This window comes from Pongo abelii, chromosome 2 (assembly GCF_028885655.2).
Source record: "Pongo abelii isolate AG06213 chromosome 2, NHGRI_mPonAbe1-v2.0_pri, whole genome shotgun sequence".
Lineage (NCBI taxonomy): Eukaryota > Metazoa > Chordata > Mammalia > Primates > Hominidae > Pongo > Pongo abelii.
In genome coordinates, this window is record NC_085928.1 from 131916289 (window position 1) to 131935048 (window position 18760).

An 18760-nucleotide genomic window follows, 5' to 3' on the forward strand; every position below is an offset into this window, starting at 1 on the left:
AGCCCAAACCTCACCATTATAAAACATATATATGTAACAAACCTGTACACACACCCTTTGAATCTAAAATAAAATATTTTTAAAAAGAAAATTTAAAATTAAAAAGAATATGTTTTGTTGGATTACTTTCTATAGAAACTAACTTACTAATGAATCAGTAACCACCTCACATCAATTCTAGTTTCATCAAAGTTTCTTTATTTTTTAGCTGGAAAAATTTCTAGAGGAATAAATGCCTCTTGAAAAAGACACTCTGATTGTGGTTTTGATTTGCATTTCTCTGATGGCCAGTGATGGTGAGCATTTTTTCATGTGTTTTTTGGCTGCATAAATGTCTTCTTTTGAGAAGTGTCTGTTCATGTCCTTCGCCCACTTTTTGATGGGGTTGTTTGTTTTTTTCTTGTAAATTTGTTGGAGTTCATTGTAGATTCTGGATATTAGCCCTTTGTCAGATGAGTAGGTTGCGAAAATTTTCTCCCATTTTGTAGGTTGCCTGTTCACTCTGATGGTAGTTTCTTTTGCTGTGCAGAAGCTCTTGAGTTTAATTAGATCCCATTTGTCAATTTTGGCTTTTGTTGCCATTGCTTTGGTGGGTGCAGTGCACCAGCATGGCACATGTATACATATGTAACTTACCTGCACATTGCACACATGTACCATAAAACCTAAAGTATAATAATAATAATAATAATAAAAGAAAAAAAAAACCAAATATATAAAAAAAAAAAAAAAAAAAGAAAAAGACACTCTGTCCATCATGGTTCCTGATGGTGTGGGCTGACGCCTAATCAGAAGTAACTGATCATATAGGGCTAGTCTTTTTTTTTTTTTTTTAAAGAAAACAACAACTGATAGAATAGCTTAATTTAAAAAGTACATTTTCTAAAATATGCATTTAAAAATAATTAACTTACCTGTCTAACATGCATATGCATACATACGCACATAGGTACACACCAAGATAAAGCATAGACTTTTTAAAAATAATAATTAAAACTCTTTTTCACATTAAAGCATATGCTTTCAACACTGCACTGAAAATGGAGATTTGAATGTGTATATACATTAAATGTCTATAGGTACAATATGTACACTTAGTTTGCAAGCTTAGAATTACATGAACCATCTCCTGCTACTCCAAAGTAGGTTTTCTTATCTTCCTTACTGAAGAAATGTCATTTCTTAGTTCATCATCATATGGAATTCTGGTGCCATACTTTTATCCTCATAATCCCCCAATTTAAGGGTAACCTTTCTTCCTATTGTTAGAAATTCAAATGCCCAAATAAAAGCACATCAAACTTTTGTGTTTGTCATAAATAGGTAACTCTGTATTTCCTAAGCTCCGTGGCCTGTCAGCCCCTTGGACCCTTCTCAGTGATCCTCTCCCGGTGTCTCCTGAGCAATGGGTCCACTGAGTGCTTTAGAAGTGCTGGCCCTAGGACTGGGAAAGGCAGCATCAACATCTAACTGTTGTTGCTATCTCCCCTCATTGCTCCCCAGAATTTTTTCAATTAATGCTTCGACTTTTTATTCAGATCTTTAATGTTGCAGTGTATCCATCCTTGAATGGTTTACAAATTCCCCATGTAATTTTCATTATGTTTCTTTCCAGCAATGAAATTCCTATCTCTCCTTATAGAGGAAATTTCTCTACTTCTCATTTTCACCTTGAGAAGTGTTACTGACTTCCTATGTGTTTTTGCTGTTTGAGGAGAGCTTACTCTCATAGCTTTTATGCTTTCTTTGCCTGATTGAATGCATTTTAAAATTCTATTTTATTCTATAAGAGTAATTGAGGGCAGTAACATGATGCAGAGAATGAAGATAATTTATCTTACTATATCTGGGCAATGAACAATTTAAATATTCATAAATAAATTATTTTATTTAGATGATTTGTCTTTCAGGGTGTCCACAGTGACTTCAGTAGATAAATATTCTCTTAAAGATGGTGTGTCTTTGTATATTTTTTAGAGCTTCCAGGTGGGACATAAGAGTTTATTCTTATCATTAACAAGGAAAGCCCTCTTCAGTATAGTGCTAAGAATATTGGGATTCGATTTGAGAGAATTGCATGCCACCTGGTTCAAATTACAAGTAGAAAACAAACATTTAGCATAATATTTTCCTTCAATCAAGACCTTTTGTGTTAGATTTGATTAATGATTTTTAATTTTAAAAATCATTGAATGATTTTTAAAATTAAATGAATGAAACTATTCATTGATTAAAATTAATAGAATGAATAATAAATATATGATAATAAAAATTATATGATAATAAAAATTAATAGAATGAATAATAAAATTAAATGAATGAAACTATTGCCCTTAAAACTGGTAGATATGTGGCACCTTTAAAATATTGCTTCATATTTCTTTGACAGTATTTCCATTGAGGTTTGAGGTTAATGTTTATGTCCCTTCTCCTAGAGTCTGGGAAAATTTGTGACCACTTCAACCAATACAGTATCACTGAGGCTGGACCATAAAAGGGGACCATGCAAGTTCCGCCCTGTTATCTGGAACACTTGCTTGTGAGGCTGAGCGTACTAGCATAAAAAGACTGACTCTCTTGACACCATTAGACTGTATGAGAGTCCAAGCCACATGGAGAGGCCATGTATAGGGATTGTAGCTGATAGACTCAGTCAAACCTTTTCAACCCAGACTCTGGGATTCCTTCCACATCCATTTGAGTCACCCCCAACTGTATGAGTCTTCTCATCTGAGGCCCCAAGCATCATAGCACAGAGAAAGCCATCCCTGATATGTGCTGTCTTAATTCCTGATTCTCACAGAAGCTGTGAGCATAGTAAAATGGGTGTTTCCTTTAAAAAAATCTCATTTAGTTTTTGAGTTGTTAAATAACAATTGATGACCAGAACAAGTTTATAAAAATAATATTGAAGTTTCTTAGGCTGAAGTGGATTAACTATGGAATTTTAAAAATTGCCACCCTGAAGACTGCTTGTGATCTGTGACACCATGAAAAGAATAGAGCCAATAGTATTGGCCATTTGTGAATTAACCATAACCTTTGTAACTTGCAGACATATTCCAAATATTACACAAGATTGATTGTTAATACTAAAAATTCCCTAGAATATAGTTCTAAAAAACCTTTGATGAGAAAACTCAACATTTGAAATTGTTTCCTGTCATCTGAGGTTATGTTGGACAACATTCTGCATGGATGATTTGGGATGCCATGGAGGATCCTTCTTACTCCAATGGAGCTTTTCAGTTTGTTATTGACTCTGTGTTCAATACCAATAGGAGTCTTCTGTGAAATGTCTCTACGAATTCATTCACATCCAGAAAAATGATGGTCTTTACTTATAGCTTCTGCTTAGATTATAATATTTGGAAGGATTCAGTGACATTTTCTTTTTTTCTTTCCTTTTTTTTTTTTTTTTTTGAGATGGAGTCTCACTCTGTTGCCCAGGCTGGAGTGTAGTGGCACGATCTTGGCTCACTGCAACCTCCGCCTCCTGGGTTCAAGCGATTCTCCTGCATCAGCCTCCCGAGTAGCTGGAATTACAGGTGCACGCTGCCATATCCAGCTAAGTTATTGTATTTTTAGTAGAGATGGGGTTTCACTGTGTTAGGCAGGATGGTCTTGATCTCCTGACCTCGTGATCTGCCTGCCTCGGCCTCCCAAAGTGCTGAGTAGTGACATTTTCATAGCAAAATGACATGAGGACAATAAAATATAGAAGCAGAAAGAGTTTAAATGCATTTCATTTCAATTTATGACACTAGCATGTCACACCGGAGGAGGGTAAGCCAATTAATTAAAATAGAGAAGAGTAAAACTGGACAGTATCTGAAGCAAAGGGAAACTGGGACCCCCAAACTCTCCATTTGCTTTCCTTTCCCGCTTTGTATAATCGAAAGTCTCCCTTATTGATTTTTGTGATAGAAAATGTCATTGTTGAAAGTCCAAAAAGGGACCAACAATAGACCTTTTTGCTCTATTTATGCTTCATTTACCTAACAGAGCAAGGCATATTTTGAAAATGGAGAACAGGGAACAAGGAGTAGCAGCGCTGGTGATCTGACGGGTGAAAATAGATTGGACCAAATATGTTACTTTGCTACAGAAACTTCAGTTATGTTAAGATAGTCTCTTTAATTTTGTGTTTTAGGTTTCTGATAATATTTCAACTTAGTGCTTCCTCAAATTTTAGGAGTAATTTTGGGATCATGGAAAGTGTAGATTCTGATCCATTAGGTTGGGGACTTATATTCAGTGGTACCTTAGATCCTGCATCTCTAATAAACCTACAATGTTGCCCAAGACCACACTTAGAGTACAAGGGTCTTAATGACTAGTAGCTGGACCTCGCAGACAGGTGGGGAATCCTCGCCTTAACCCAGCCTTTTGTAAAAGCAATACAGTTCCTTTACTTTTATTTTACTTTCATTTTCAAATAATTTTTATTATTTTAATTTGTTTTATAATTTCAACTTTTATTTTAGACTCAGGAGGTTTGTGTGTAGGTTTATTACCTGGGTATATTGCATGATGCTGAGGTTTACGGTACAATTGAACCCATTATCCAGGTACTTAACATAGTACCGAACAGTTAGTTTTACAACCTTTTCTCTCTCCCTCCCTCCCACCTCTGATAGTTCCCAGTGTCTATTGTTGCCATCTTTATGTCCATAAGTATCCATTGTTTAGTTCCCACTTATAATTGAGAACAAGTGGTATTTGGTTTTCTGTTCCTGCATTAATTCACTTAATGACCTCCAGCTTCATCCATGTTGCTGCAAAGGACATGATATTGTTCTTTTTTTGGTGGTTGCATAGTATTCTATAGTGTATGTGTACCACATTTTCTTTATTCAATCCACCATTGATGGGCACCTAGGTTGATTCCATGTCTTTGCCATTGTGACTAGTGCTACAAGGAATGTATGAGTGCCTGTGTCTTTTTAGTAGAATAATTTATATTCTTTTGTGTATATACCCAGTAGTGGGATTGCTAGGTCTAGTAGTACTGTTTTAAGTTCTTTGAGAAATATTGAAACTGTTTTCCACAGTGGCTGAACTAATTTATATTTCCACCAATAGTGTATAATTGTTTCCTTTTCTCCACAGCCTCACCAGCATCTGTTGTTTTTTGACTTTTTAATAATATCCATTCTGACTGGTGTGAGATGGTATCTCATTGTGGTTTTGATTTGCAGTTCTCTGACGATTAGTGATGATGAATATTTTTTCATATGTTTGTTGGCACATGTATGCCTTCTTTTGAGAAGTGTCTGTTCATATCTTTTGCCCGTGTTTTAATGGGGTTATTTGTTTTTTGCTTCTTTAATTAAGTTCCTTACAGATATTGGTTATTAGATCTCTGTCAGACTCATAGTTTGCGAATATTTTCTCCCATTCTGTAGGTTTTCTGTTTGCTCTATTGATATTTTCCTTTGCTGTGCAGAAGCTCTTTAATTAAATTTCACTTGTCAGTTTTTGTGTTTGTTGCAATTGCTGTTGAGGACTTAGTTATAAATTCTTTCCCAACGCCATCCTCCAGAATGATGTTTCCTAGGTTTTCTTCTAGTCTTCTTATAGTTTAAGGTCTTACATTTAAATCTTTAATCCATTTCAAGTTAAGTTTTGTATCTGGTGAAAAATATCCCTATCAAACTACCAATATTACTTTTCACAGAATTAGAAAAGAATTCTAAAATTCATATGAAGCCAAATAAGAGCCCAAATTGCCAAAGCAATCCTAAACAAAGGAACAAAACTGGAAGCATCACATTACCCAACTTCAGGCTGTACTATAAGGCTATAGTAACCAAAACAGCATGGTACTGGTACAAAAACAGACATATAGACCAATGGAACAGAACAGAGAAAACAGAAATAAAGCCGCACACTTACAGCGAACTGTTCTTTAACAGAGTTGACAAAAATAATTGGGAAAGTACTCCCTATTCAATAAATAGAGCAATACAATTTTAGTATAAATACAATATTTGTAATAGTGTATTAAGTAATAAAATCAGTGAGTACTCAAGCTTAGTCATCACCATCCTTAAATGCTTCTTCAACTTTTTCATAATGCATCTACATAGGAAAACAAAATTTCTCCTGAAAATGTGGGTGTTGGTATATCTCACATTGATACCAATCATTTTATTTTGTACAAAAAGTAAAGGTAGTAGCCCTATACAGGCATAATCTGAAAGTTTTCATGTGACCCTTCTTCTGCTACATACCCTAGAATCAAGGTGTATTCTTTCCAGGAAATTAAAACATTAGTTATGTTTCTTAATAATTAATTATATTTACATGTGAAGCCATTGATTTTCAATTTCAATGCACACATAGTTTTTGAATTTTATTCTCAAAGAAAATTAGAGGTGGCAGGTATAATCCTTGGATTGATTATCAAAGAAATACCCAATCGAATATTCCACTATAGTAAAATTATTAGCATACATAAAGGTTTATATGTCATAGAAATAGGGTACTAAACCAATGTATTTTTTTCTTCCTCAAGAAAGATGAATTGTAGTTTGACAATTTTATTGATGAAATATGAATGAGTAGCATTTGAAAAGCAGTTATATTTTACAGAGGTTTATTTTTTCTGGAATACAATAAATAAAGGGAAATAAAATAAGATTTTGGTGATCTGGTTTTCAGAAAGGTTAGAATGCGTGATAGCAAAATAGTGTTTTTTGTTTCTTGTTTTTCATGAATCTACACATACGTGCACTGTAACATGCATGTAATCTTTCTAACAGGAGGTGGGAAGAGAACGTTGAAAAAAATCAAATGTCTGAAATGTCTGGGGTGTTGAGCAACAAATGAGTCCCACAGCTAACCTGCTTTCTGAAATAATCTCATGTAGTTAAGCGAGTCTCTAATTAGTAGTTACAGATGTTTTTGATGTCTTTGAACTCTCTTTCAGAGACACAGTTACAGCCCATTAATAGCGTACCTGTCGATGGAAATATTTTAGGTAGTTATCTGTGTAGTGTGACAAATTGGGGAAAGGGATAAATTGGTTTAAGAACTGATGCTGCCTTGCATCTCCAGCTGTGACTCGAACGCTAATCTCACACTTTATTACAGAAAAGAGAATGAAAGTAATAGGGTTCACAATAGGCTACCACACAGGACACTGATGGCCACAGAATCGTCACTGATGGGTGTCTGCCCTGACATTGCCAAAGCAGCAGGTAGCAGGGGGATTAATGAGATAATGTATATAAGGAGCTTTGATCTCTTTGGGGGAAGTGGCTGTGCAAATCCAAAGCTTTATATTATTGTTATGACTTTTCCTCTAACCTATGATTTTTCCACATTATGTAGGCTTGTCAATTACCCACCTGTGCCCTGTTCATACTACTATGATTTTATTTCTCATTTTTAAAGTTTATGCTTTTAATTGAGAGACATTGATGTTTCAAGATTCGTCCTGGCAGATTAATACCCAGCAAAAGAGACCTGCTGTCAATGGGCATTGTGAATTATGCATTTAAAATTACCTTTGATGTCAAGGATGGCAAATTATGCACTTCACTAAAACCATTTTGTGCTTCTTTGCAAGCTATGTGATTGAAAACTGCAGATGTTTGATACCATCTTTTAATGGGTTTGTTTGGTAAGTGAAATCTTAAATCAATTACAGCTCTTTGAAATTCATCTTCTGATGCCATTTAGAAAACATTAAGAGAAAATTTAAAAAAAATAAGACTTAGTATCTCTGAAGTTTAGCTTCTAGAAAAGTCAGGCTTTCAAGTCAGATTCTGTTTTTGAATAATCCTTTAGGATGCAGAGCATTCTAACATTATAGCATGAGTAGGTTACAGAATCGAGAAGTGGGAGGCATTAATCGGGAGCATTTTCCTCCCTCAGGCATACATTTCAGGGAGAAGGCATATATAGAAGATGAATCAATGTGTACTTTCTCAGTGGAACACATAATATTGTTCTTTCTGGGGTCTTCAATTACTTCCAGAAGGAAAACCTGTCAGTATTGAGTTTCTTCTTTGAATGGTTCATTGGGTAATGGTCTGAAGAATTTTCTAGTAGTAATTTCTTAGTTTAAAAATAAAATATAGATTATTCACACTTTTAGATACAGATGTAGCAGTCATAACTCCCACAATTTTCTGCCCTCATGGAAAAGTGATAGAGATAGAGAAGGAACAAAGAGTAAGTATCTGGAATTGTGAGATATGGATTCAAGAAACATTTACAAAATGTGAAGTGTCCTGAATTCCATTCTTCCACATACATTTCCGTTTTGAATACTCTTGATATTTCCGAGGGAGGGTTGTTCTGTCACATCAATGAGAAAACAAAAGCTAAAATAAGTGACTTATATCCACACACTAGTAAATGTTGGAGTTTTGATTCAAATTCTCAGATCTTCTGACTTAGAAATCTGGGGTATTTTACATTATAACATGCCATTAGGAAAAGTAGTATTTAACTTTGTGTTGTGGCTATCTATTGCTGCTTAACCACCTCCAAACTTAGGGGTTTAAAACAACAGAAACATTTGTTTTGCTCGCAAATCTGAAATTTGAGCAGAGTTAGCTTGATGGGAAGAGCTTGTCTCTGTTACACTCAGTATCAGTTGAGCTGCAACAGTCAGAAGCCTCCTTCACTCACAAGTCTGGCGGTGATGCTGGCCACGGCCTGGCATCTCAGTTGGGGCTGTTACCTGCAACACCTACACATGACCTCTCTAAGGCTATGATTTCCAAGAGTCAGTGGGACACAAACACACGTGCGCATGCACACACACAGAAAAGGCAGGGGATCCAGCTGGAAGTTATGTGACTGCTTCCTTTAAACTACCCTTGAAAGTTATACAGAGTTTACTTGTATAACATTGTTCTTATTGGAACCAAATCATCATGATTGGATCATATTCAAGGTGAAAGGAATTAGACTCGGCCTTTTTGTGGGTGGAATATGAAAGAATTTGCAGATTGTAGATGTACAAAACCATCGCAGATTGCCTAACAACAGCAAATTTTCATAAGTTTGGTGAGCAAATATAAGTGGTAGGCAAATAAATATCCTGCTCCAGCAGATCTGTATTGCCTCTCATGCTCATAGGCAGCAGGGCTAAAAACCAAAGGATAATGTGACTCTGTTAGCCCCTGAATCCTCACGGTGGCCTCCCCAAAATAGCTACGAGGTCCGTGGGTGGAAATGCTGGCCACTCTGTAGGTGCAGCGTAAGGTATAATTTTTCCATATTTAGATACATGGTAGGTAGGTCTTCATTTGTATTCACACCTTGGGCTCCACCAATGTTAGGTGTGGTCCTGTTTATGAAACAAATGCCCATCTGAAAAGATGCACATGGGTCCACTTCTGAGGTCATGTTCTAGTCACAAAAGTTACGGTTTATCATCAACTCAGTTGTAAGGATGAACTAAAGATTTGAGTACTGCTGCATAGTCTTTAGAATTTGTTATAAATAATTGGTATGTTAAACTCTCTGTTGCTCTCAATACAAGTAATTCTTAATCACTACTTTTAAATATGTATTCCCAAGATAAACAACCCTTCTAGGTATTTCTATACTCTGATACTTTGGATTCTATCTACAGTGAATATTTTAAAGCCTGAAGTGGGAGAAACCAGATAAGAAAATTCATTGCAGAAAAGTGCCTCAAAAATGCACAATATTTAATGTCTAGATATTATGTACATTATCATAATACAAATTCTAACAGGTATATTTTCTAAGGCCTTGTTAGAGATCTACAATATTGCTTCTGACTGATTATGTAGAAGTAGTTTCCATATCACAATTTCATGTAATGACTCTCAATGAAATGCCAAGTCTGTGATAAGAAAACAGAACAAAATGAAAACGCTTTTTCAGGAAATGTTTTAAGAGGCATGATTTCCAGAGAATCTGGATGAATAGCTTCAGGCAGATATTTCTCTGAAGTCTTGTGTGTCATCTTAAAGTTCTGAATATTTATATTCTATCCAATAATATAACTGTGCTTGATATAGATGCATGTTGATATGTGTGTATGTATGCTGATGTATAAATGCACACATCAGTGAAAATTCTAAATATATAATAATAATAAAGAAATAATACAATAAAGTATTGGCTCAGGAGCTAGATGTTCAGAGGTAAACCCTTCCTTTGTCATCTACTATTATGACCATGGAAATGTTACAAAAGCACTCTTTGCTCCAGTTTTCTTATCTTTGAAATAGAATAATTATACCTACCTCACAGGAGTTTAATCAAAGCATTAAATGAATTAATAAATTAATACATGTAAAATCCTTGAATCCTGACTACACAAATACTGTGTGTTCAATAAATTGAATAAAATATTATATGCTCAATTCTATAGCTCAATAAATATTAGGTATTGTTCTAGTTATGTACTACTTTGTAACAAGGCACTCTGAAACCCTGTGACTTAGAACAGGAGCAACCATTTTATTCTCTCACATGCTTTTTGTGGATCAGGAGTTTGGGAAGGGCTTGACTGGATGATTCTGGTTTGAGGATCTATAGCTGGAACAATGAGGGGCTGGAGTAGCTGGGAGCTGACTGGACATTTCTCTTCGTGATGTTTCTGGGCTTTTCATTTGTTCTCATGAGTGGGCTGTTTTGGACTTCCTCACAGCACTGCTGCTTTGGGGCCAATATCTTGCATATATAGAGGCTCAGGGTTCAAATCGTGATTGTCCAGCCGCCAGGCAGAACCTAGCCTCAGAAGTCGTGCAGCATCTCTTCCACTGTACCCTATTTCTTGGACCAGCTACAAAAGTCCAGCCACTTTCAAGAAGAGGGAATGTAGATCTCATGTTTTAATGGATGGAGTTGCATCATAATGGGATTATGTGAGGTAAGAGGTATTATTTAGACCATCTTAGGAGACACACTCTGCTACAGTTGTTATTTATTATCAGTTGCTTCTTGATACTGTCAAATACACCAAAAGAATGTGTACCAATAATTGAAGAAACATAGTGCTAAGTATATTGCTCTCATGAAATGAAAATTGCCTGTCTCAACCAGGCCATTGCCTGATACTAAAGAGCATTCAACTCTGTGGAATTCTCTCACAAATGCAGATATTCTATATTGTTGGTTGAAAGAAGATACATATGCTGTTGATACCAGATACAAAGACATCCTACTTCATATTTTGTTAATGAAATGAAAAAGTCTAATTTCATCCATTGTCTAAATAGAGAATCCATTTCTTCTTAAGATTGTGCACTGGGAACACCTTAGGGCATTGTATTTATCTCTAGGTATTCAAAGAAGACCATATGCATTTTCTTCTAGAATTAAAAGCCAAAAATTATCCATCTTTAAAGATGTCTGGCATTCAAGAAACCTGGCTGTTTTGATCCAAGAAATTCCTCTATAGGGCTATTAGCTTTTTCAAAGTTGACTGGCTCAAGAGTCTGAGAACAAAGAGATCTCTAAGGAGAAAAGTTTTTATACATGTTCGTGTCTGTCTCATTCTCCCCTTCCCAAGCTTGGGACTATGTTACAATTTTGAGACAGCAAAGGATTATTAGTGCCCTCACAATCTTTGTTTGCAATAAGCTGATAATGTGAACATTAAAGCTTTATCTCTCCATCACCATTTTTTCTTAATTGAAGACTATTGTGAAATAGTCAAAACATAAACCTGAAAAACAAGTATTCATGCAGTGAAAATGCCTCAGAATCAAAGAGATAAGAAACTTCTCTGTGGGAAAGATTGTCTGCATTTCCAAAACTCTTGTTATACAGTATACTTAAATCAAAGAAGGCAAGTAGTTGGTGGCATATTCTTGGTCCTAGCAGAGAAAAGCTTCTAAATGTAGACTTGGCAAAACAGAAAGCACAGGTGTGAAAAAATAATGTCCCTTGATATAGTATCTAATGGAATATTTGTTCCTTCAAAAATAAATTCTGTGAGTTGCAAAAGAACATGTACAGTCTGATTCAAATATTCAAATACGGAAAGCTATATACATACACAAACACATAGACATTTCATGGACAAAAACCTGGATGACTAACTAAAACACACCAAAAACTGAAATGTCCTCAGCAATTGCCTCTAGGAAGGGGAGTGACTTGGAGCTGTGAAAGAAGCATGAAAGGGAAATTTTCAGTTTTCACCCATTTCTATGTGAGTTGACCTTTATTTTAGCAAAAATATACTATTTGTATTTTTTGTGTAGAAATTGGGGCATATTGGTTACCTGGTAAATATGCTTATTTGGCATTTATTTTATAGGAGAACATATTAATATTTTGGAATTTCAAAGCTGAAAACACAATAGAGGAAATGTCACTTCTCAGAGTATCTCTTACTGTAAATTGTTTACTTCTTTATTAAAAACCACAATGTATCTGTTACCTCTTATTGTGTGACAATGATTCCTCCATACCCCTCTCCCTGGCAAAACCTGTAACAACTTAGTCATTTAAAATAACAGTTCATTATTTATTGTGATTCTGTGGTTGACTAGACAGTTCTCCACATGCTTTCAGTTGGTATCACTCATGTGGCTAGGCTGGAAAGAAGGCTGTCTCGGTAAGGCCTGGGTACTTGAAGCTGGCAGTTGGCTGTGGTACCTTGAGTCTTTTCCATGTGATCTCTTCCTCCACATGGCATCTCATCCTCCAGGGCCCCTTCAAGTGGTCCCTGTCTTCAGGAGAGACTGTGCTTCCTTACAGCATGAGCACTGGATTTCATGAAACTAAAATTATAAGCTGTTGGGCTTTTGAAGATTAGGCTTGAAGGACACTTCTACTGTTTTATATTGGTCAAAACAAGTCACAAGATCTTGCAGGTTCAAGGAGAGGGGGAAATAAGCAACTTCTTGAAAGGAGGAGTGGCACGTTTAAACAAACTTTTGGTGGCCATGTTTGGAACTGTTACCTGGTGTAATGTCTATGTGACAGAATTGAATTTCCATCCTATCCTAACTCTGTTTATCTTTAAGGAACAAGATGCCTGTGATAAAAATCTCCCTTTGTAATCAGACCAGCTGAGACTGCTTAGAACCAAGATAGCCAACCTAATGACCTCAGAAACACCTCAAGCTTCATTATAATCTCATTTTCACGCTAAATGACATTCCCACCAGCACCATGAGGTTGACAATCGCCATGACAATGACCAGAAGAAGCCATAAAAGGACAAAGAGGAAGGCAGCACTCTAGTTCTAGGAAGTTTACTATTCCACCACTCCACCCTGCTTTTAATATCCAACCCCTTCATTACAGAAACCCTATATTTTAACCTCCTCACTGGTTGAGAAGCTGATTTGTGAGCCCTGCTCCCACTTCTCAGTTCCATGGCCATCGAATCAAGCCTGTATTGCTGGACACTCACTTTTAGTTTTGTGTGTTGGCTTCATGACACCAAAGAGGGGGAAGACCCCATCTTCTGGGTGACTGGCTTTGTTGTTAACAGAACCGTCTGCCGTACCCTTATCATCACTGCCTTGCAGGGGCAGTCTTTACTATGAACCTGCTGAGAATACTTGTGCTATAAAACTATATATTAAGGTAATGCCAGCTGCTGCAACAAGCTCAGAACTGAATCTCAGAGGATTAATGCAATAAGTTTATTTCTTGTTTACACGACAGTCCAGGTGTTCCAGGTCAGGCAGCTCTTGTTCAGCTGGCAATTCAGTGACCCGTCCTCCCGTGGTATGATCACTCTTTCATCTTCATCATATGGTATTCACATTTCCTGTGCTTGTTGGCAGTGATCATAGAAGGATAAGGAGCATCACACAGGGAGGTTTTTAAGAGCCAGGTGTGGAAATGGTGCCCTTAATTTCTACTCACATTTCTCTGGCTGAAACTCAGTCACATGGTCAGGCCTAGCTGCAAGGGAGGCTGGAAAATGTCTAGTGGTTGTGTAGCCCAAAGCAGAAAAGGGTTTGGTAATTAGCCACATGTCTTTCCCCCATTTCCAAAATAGGAAAGAATGAGAAATAACTTTCTATATCAGTTATATAGGCCTCTGCACTGGTTTATTTGAAGCCACCTGAGAAATTTGCTCTTTTAATTGAAATTTTAAAATAAATTGAAGGTACTTTTTTTTGAGTTTCGTAGGAGCAAGAAGTCTGTGTATTAGGGATTGGAGATATTATGAGAATGGTATTAAACTTGAGTGAAAGCCAATAAACAGAAATCTCAACTTACCAAACATAAATTAAGCATAATTAAAGGAAAAAAGTTTATCTTGCTTCCTTTATGTATTTATCCAGTTACTTTAAAGTATGATTGTTTATAAAAATGGATGTGCCCAAATTTTCTTTGGTGTAAAGTATAGGTGTAGGTAACAGTTGTCTGAGTAGCAGGTGCCAAAACAGGATTAGATGTGAAGAGATATTTATTGAGGAGGGAGCCAGAAGAGACTAGAAGAACTTTCAGACCATGATGCAGGTCTCATCTCTCTGAAAGAGAGAGGGCAGGGATGAAGGGAGGATGGGAGAAAGAGTGGAAGGAAGATCTTAGACTGCAGCATAGTTTTAGGACAGTTTCAGCAAGGCTAACAGGGTCTTCCCATCAGTGAACCCTTGGATCTTGCAGTGATGGTCTTAGTCATTGGCTGGGAATAGCCCATGGGAAGCATGCCTGATCACAAACAGTGAATGGTTTCAGAATGCAGCAGCTAGGGCTGTTTGGCAATTATGTTCCTAACATTAGGAGATCTAAGAGGTCCATTTTTATGGTTGCCATAGTATGCCTTTGTTCCTATGGCATAATTAGAAATTACAGAGTGGTATAAAAATAACTAGCAGTTATTACAAAAGACATTTATGTTCATTTACTCCTTATTTATCCTACTGACTGTATCAGAGCAGTGGTTTGAAAAATCCTAGATGGATGTGATCAAATTTGTTTTTGTTTTTGGCCTAAAACTTGCTTCTATACTACCAGTGTCATATGAGAATGTCTGATGTTTGCCTCACTTCAAAAGTGATAAGGGAAAAACACTATAAATTGGCATCTCAGGAGGAGTCAGCTGTCCCTTTCTATTCTCCTCTTAATTGCTTTAAACTCCATTATCCTGCTAACTATGAAAAGCATCATTTCTCAGACTAGGCTTCAATATCTCCCTTTGCCTCTATTATACTTTTGTTGTTTGTGTGTTTTATCACAACAGGATTCTGGAAATAACAAATGTTCTCAAATATAGAAAGTAGCTTCTTAGCAGAAATAATTAGTAGGACATCAAAGATTAAACTAGCTTTCTGTGATAAGTTTTTTTCAATAGCACATGAGAAAATGCTTTGTGGCATTGGATCAGTATGTTGTCTTCTTTTGAATTGTTTTAGAAAGGAGAGGCTGTTGAGACGGGGAGAATTCAGAATGCTGTGCTTGAATTACAATCTTATTCATTTTTATTCTAATTCGTGAAAAACAAGAGTTTGAAATTAAAGAGAAGTGTAGGAAAATTTTTTGTATGTCTACTTTAAAATGGATACTGCTGTTTTTCCTTTAAGCTGCTGAATGGTTAGAAGTAATGATCATAATTTAATCAGATTAACAGACACTTCTCTCTCCAGTAATTTAGACCTTAAGGAAATATGTAATGGATTATAGCGTAGGCTTAGGGGAAAGTTGCACTGTGGACTCAACTGGTCACCTCTGTATCACTGAGCTGCCTTTCCAAATTTAATGTACTGGTTCTGTCACCCCATAATCTTTTACGTGAAAGAAAAGCACAGCACATTTAGTAATTTTAGAGAATCTGAGGTAGATCAGCTTGCCTGCTATTATTACTCATTTTCCCAGTCATCTTTATGCTCATCATAGAACTGATAAATGGATTTAGTAGGAACATACTTATTGGCAGTAGGGGGAAAATAGCCCACTTAAAGTTTCAAATGTTGTAAAAGCTATCACTGTACGTGAAGATTAAAGTGGTCTGGTATAGGCTGGGAAGAAATGGAAAACGAATCATGTTTTCAATAAAAGATGCAAAATTCAAGGAGGTAAATGGGAAGAAAAATAATGTAAAATGCAATAGTGCTAAAAGATATTCATTTGATCATTCATTCATTCATCAGTTACCTTTCCAGGTGTTGGACAGACAGCAGAGAACATATAGAAGGATTAAGGTGTTAGGAAGAAAAAAGTCTTATTTCTTACAGTCAGATATTTGGGCTCATTCTAATACACACTTTAAATAACTAAATTCCTGAAAAATCAAAATGGTGACAACAGTAATAAGTATAATAATTATAACCATCAATTGGAAGATTCTGCGCTAAACATTTTATGTGGATGATATAATTTTCACAATGACTTTATCCAGTACATACCTTTGTCACTCTAATTTTAATAGTTGAAGAGATTGAGCCGAGCTCCAAGGGCATTTCCAGTTCCATTTGCACTCAGAACAGTATAGCTATTACTGTTCTTTATTATGAATTAGGAAGAATGTGCTTTTTGTTTACTTTTACTCAAATTTATTTGGAAAGCTAATCAAGGGTTATCAATACTCTGATTAGTCAGAGTCTGGGTGTCCAGACCCCTCGTAGTGGAGACTGCATTTATTCAGATCTTTTAGGATTCCATAGCAATAAATGCTCTTGTATGGAGTTTCCAGGAGCCTGGATTTCTTCTGAATGGAATTCAGTAAATGTGGGGAGTCCTGGGTATACTCCACAGTTTTCATTTTGTCTAGCTCTGCACCATGTTCTGTGGTGTGCAGAACTGTAAGCTCTGAGGTCTTTAGTGAGTCTTTTTCTGGTTTTTCATTAAGATGTTACTTATAAAGAGAGGAAAGAAACATGGAATGATGTGAGAGCAAGGGTTATGTGCAGTGGGAGCTTGGCTGGTACTTCCAAAGTAAAATATGTAAACATTTGAACTGTTAGAAAAGACTACCAAGTGGGATTGAGCAAATTGCACATCATATTTGGTTCTCTTTAGCTATAAAAACCCAGTCCACTAACACTGTGCTCAATCTTTGAGAATCCTTGGGGTAAATATTCACAGGACAAACACAGAAATCCATTTCACTTACATGATGAGAGTCCATTATGTGCTGTGCTGCCTAAGGCAGGGTGACAGGGATGAAGATTACTAAGTAGCAACAGTTAGTTTTTTAGTGATACTTAATTTAAAAGCAAAATGGCAATAGCAACTGCCACCTCTGAATGAATATATTAAAGAGAAAACTAAATGGAAATTTGTGGAACAAAATATACAGTCATCGAATGCTTAATGATGAGGGTATGTTCTAACAAATTAGTTGTTAGGTGATCTTGAAATTGTGTGAACATCATAGAATATACTTACACAAATGTAGGTGGTACAATCTACTACACACCTGGGCTCTATGGTATGGTCATTGCTCCTGGGCTACAAACTCATACAGCATGTTGCTGTACTGAATACTGTATGCAAGTGTAACACAATGGTAAATATTTGCATACCTAAACACAGAAAAGGTACAGTAAAGATATGGGATAAGAGATAAAAATTAGTATACCTGTTGGGCATTTACCATGAATGGAGCTTGAGGGCCCAGAAGTTGCTCTGGGTGAGTCAGTGAGTGAGTAGTGGGTGTATGAGAAGGCCTAGAACATTATTGTGCACTACTATAGATGTTATAAACAATGTACACTTAGGTTGTACTATATTTATAAATAAATGTTGTCATTAATAACCTTAGCTTACTGTAACTTTTTACTTTTAAAAGAACTTTTGGGCTCTTTTATAATAATACTTAGCTTAAAACACAAACATTATACAATTATACAAAATTTTTTTCTTTAAATCTTTATTTTATAAAGATTTAAGATTTAATCATTATTTTATAAAGAAAAAATATATAATATTTTCCATTTTTATTTTCTCTTTTTACTTAACATTTTTTTTAAAACTAAGACACAAACACATACATTAGCCTAGGCCAAAACAGGGTCAGGATCATCAAATATCACTGTCTTTCACCTCCACATCTTGTCCTACTGGAAGGTCTTCAGGAACAATAACACACATGGAGCTGTTATCTTCTGTGATAACAATGCCTTCCTCTGCAATTCCTTCTGAAGGACCTGCCTGAGGCTGTTTTACAGTTAACTTAAAAAAAAAAGTAGAGAAATATACTCTGAAATAATGATCAAAGTATAGTAAATACAAAAACCAGTAACATATTTATTTATCATTATCAAGTATTATATGCTGTACATAATCATATTGGATAGACTTTTATATGATTGGCAGCACAATAGGTTTGTTTACGCCAGCATCATTACAATCACGTGAGTAATACACTGCGCTGTGAATGTTATGACAGCTACAAAATCACTAGGCAATAGAAACTTTTCAGCTTCATTATAATCTTATGCAGTTTATTGTTGACTGAAATGTCATTATGTAGATTATGACTGTATGTCTTGGCATTTTAATTCAGTTATGATATATGGGGATTTAAAGTTCAAGAAGGAAAAATAATATGTATGTAGTAGGTGTGCATATGTGAGTTGTATGCTTATTGTGAAACAATATCCACTGAACCTAACAAAGATTTTGTTTGGTGAGGGAATTAGAATTCAATATTGCTTTTAGAGGGGTGACAAAAGCAATTTTTTTACATGTACCTATCCATCAATTGTAATTTTTTAAAAAAATGAACATATATTTATGTATTACATATATAAGAAAAGAAAAAAAATGTATACTAAAGTGCTTTACAAGTGAGATAATACCCAAGATATATCTACTTTTTGTACAGATAAATTGTTTGCAAATT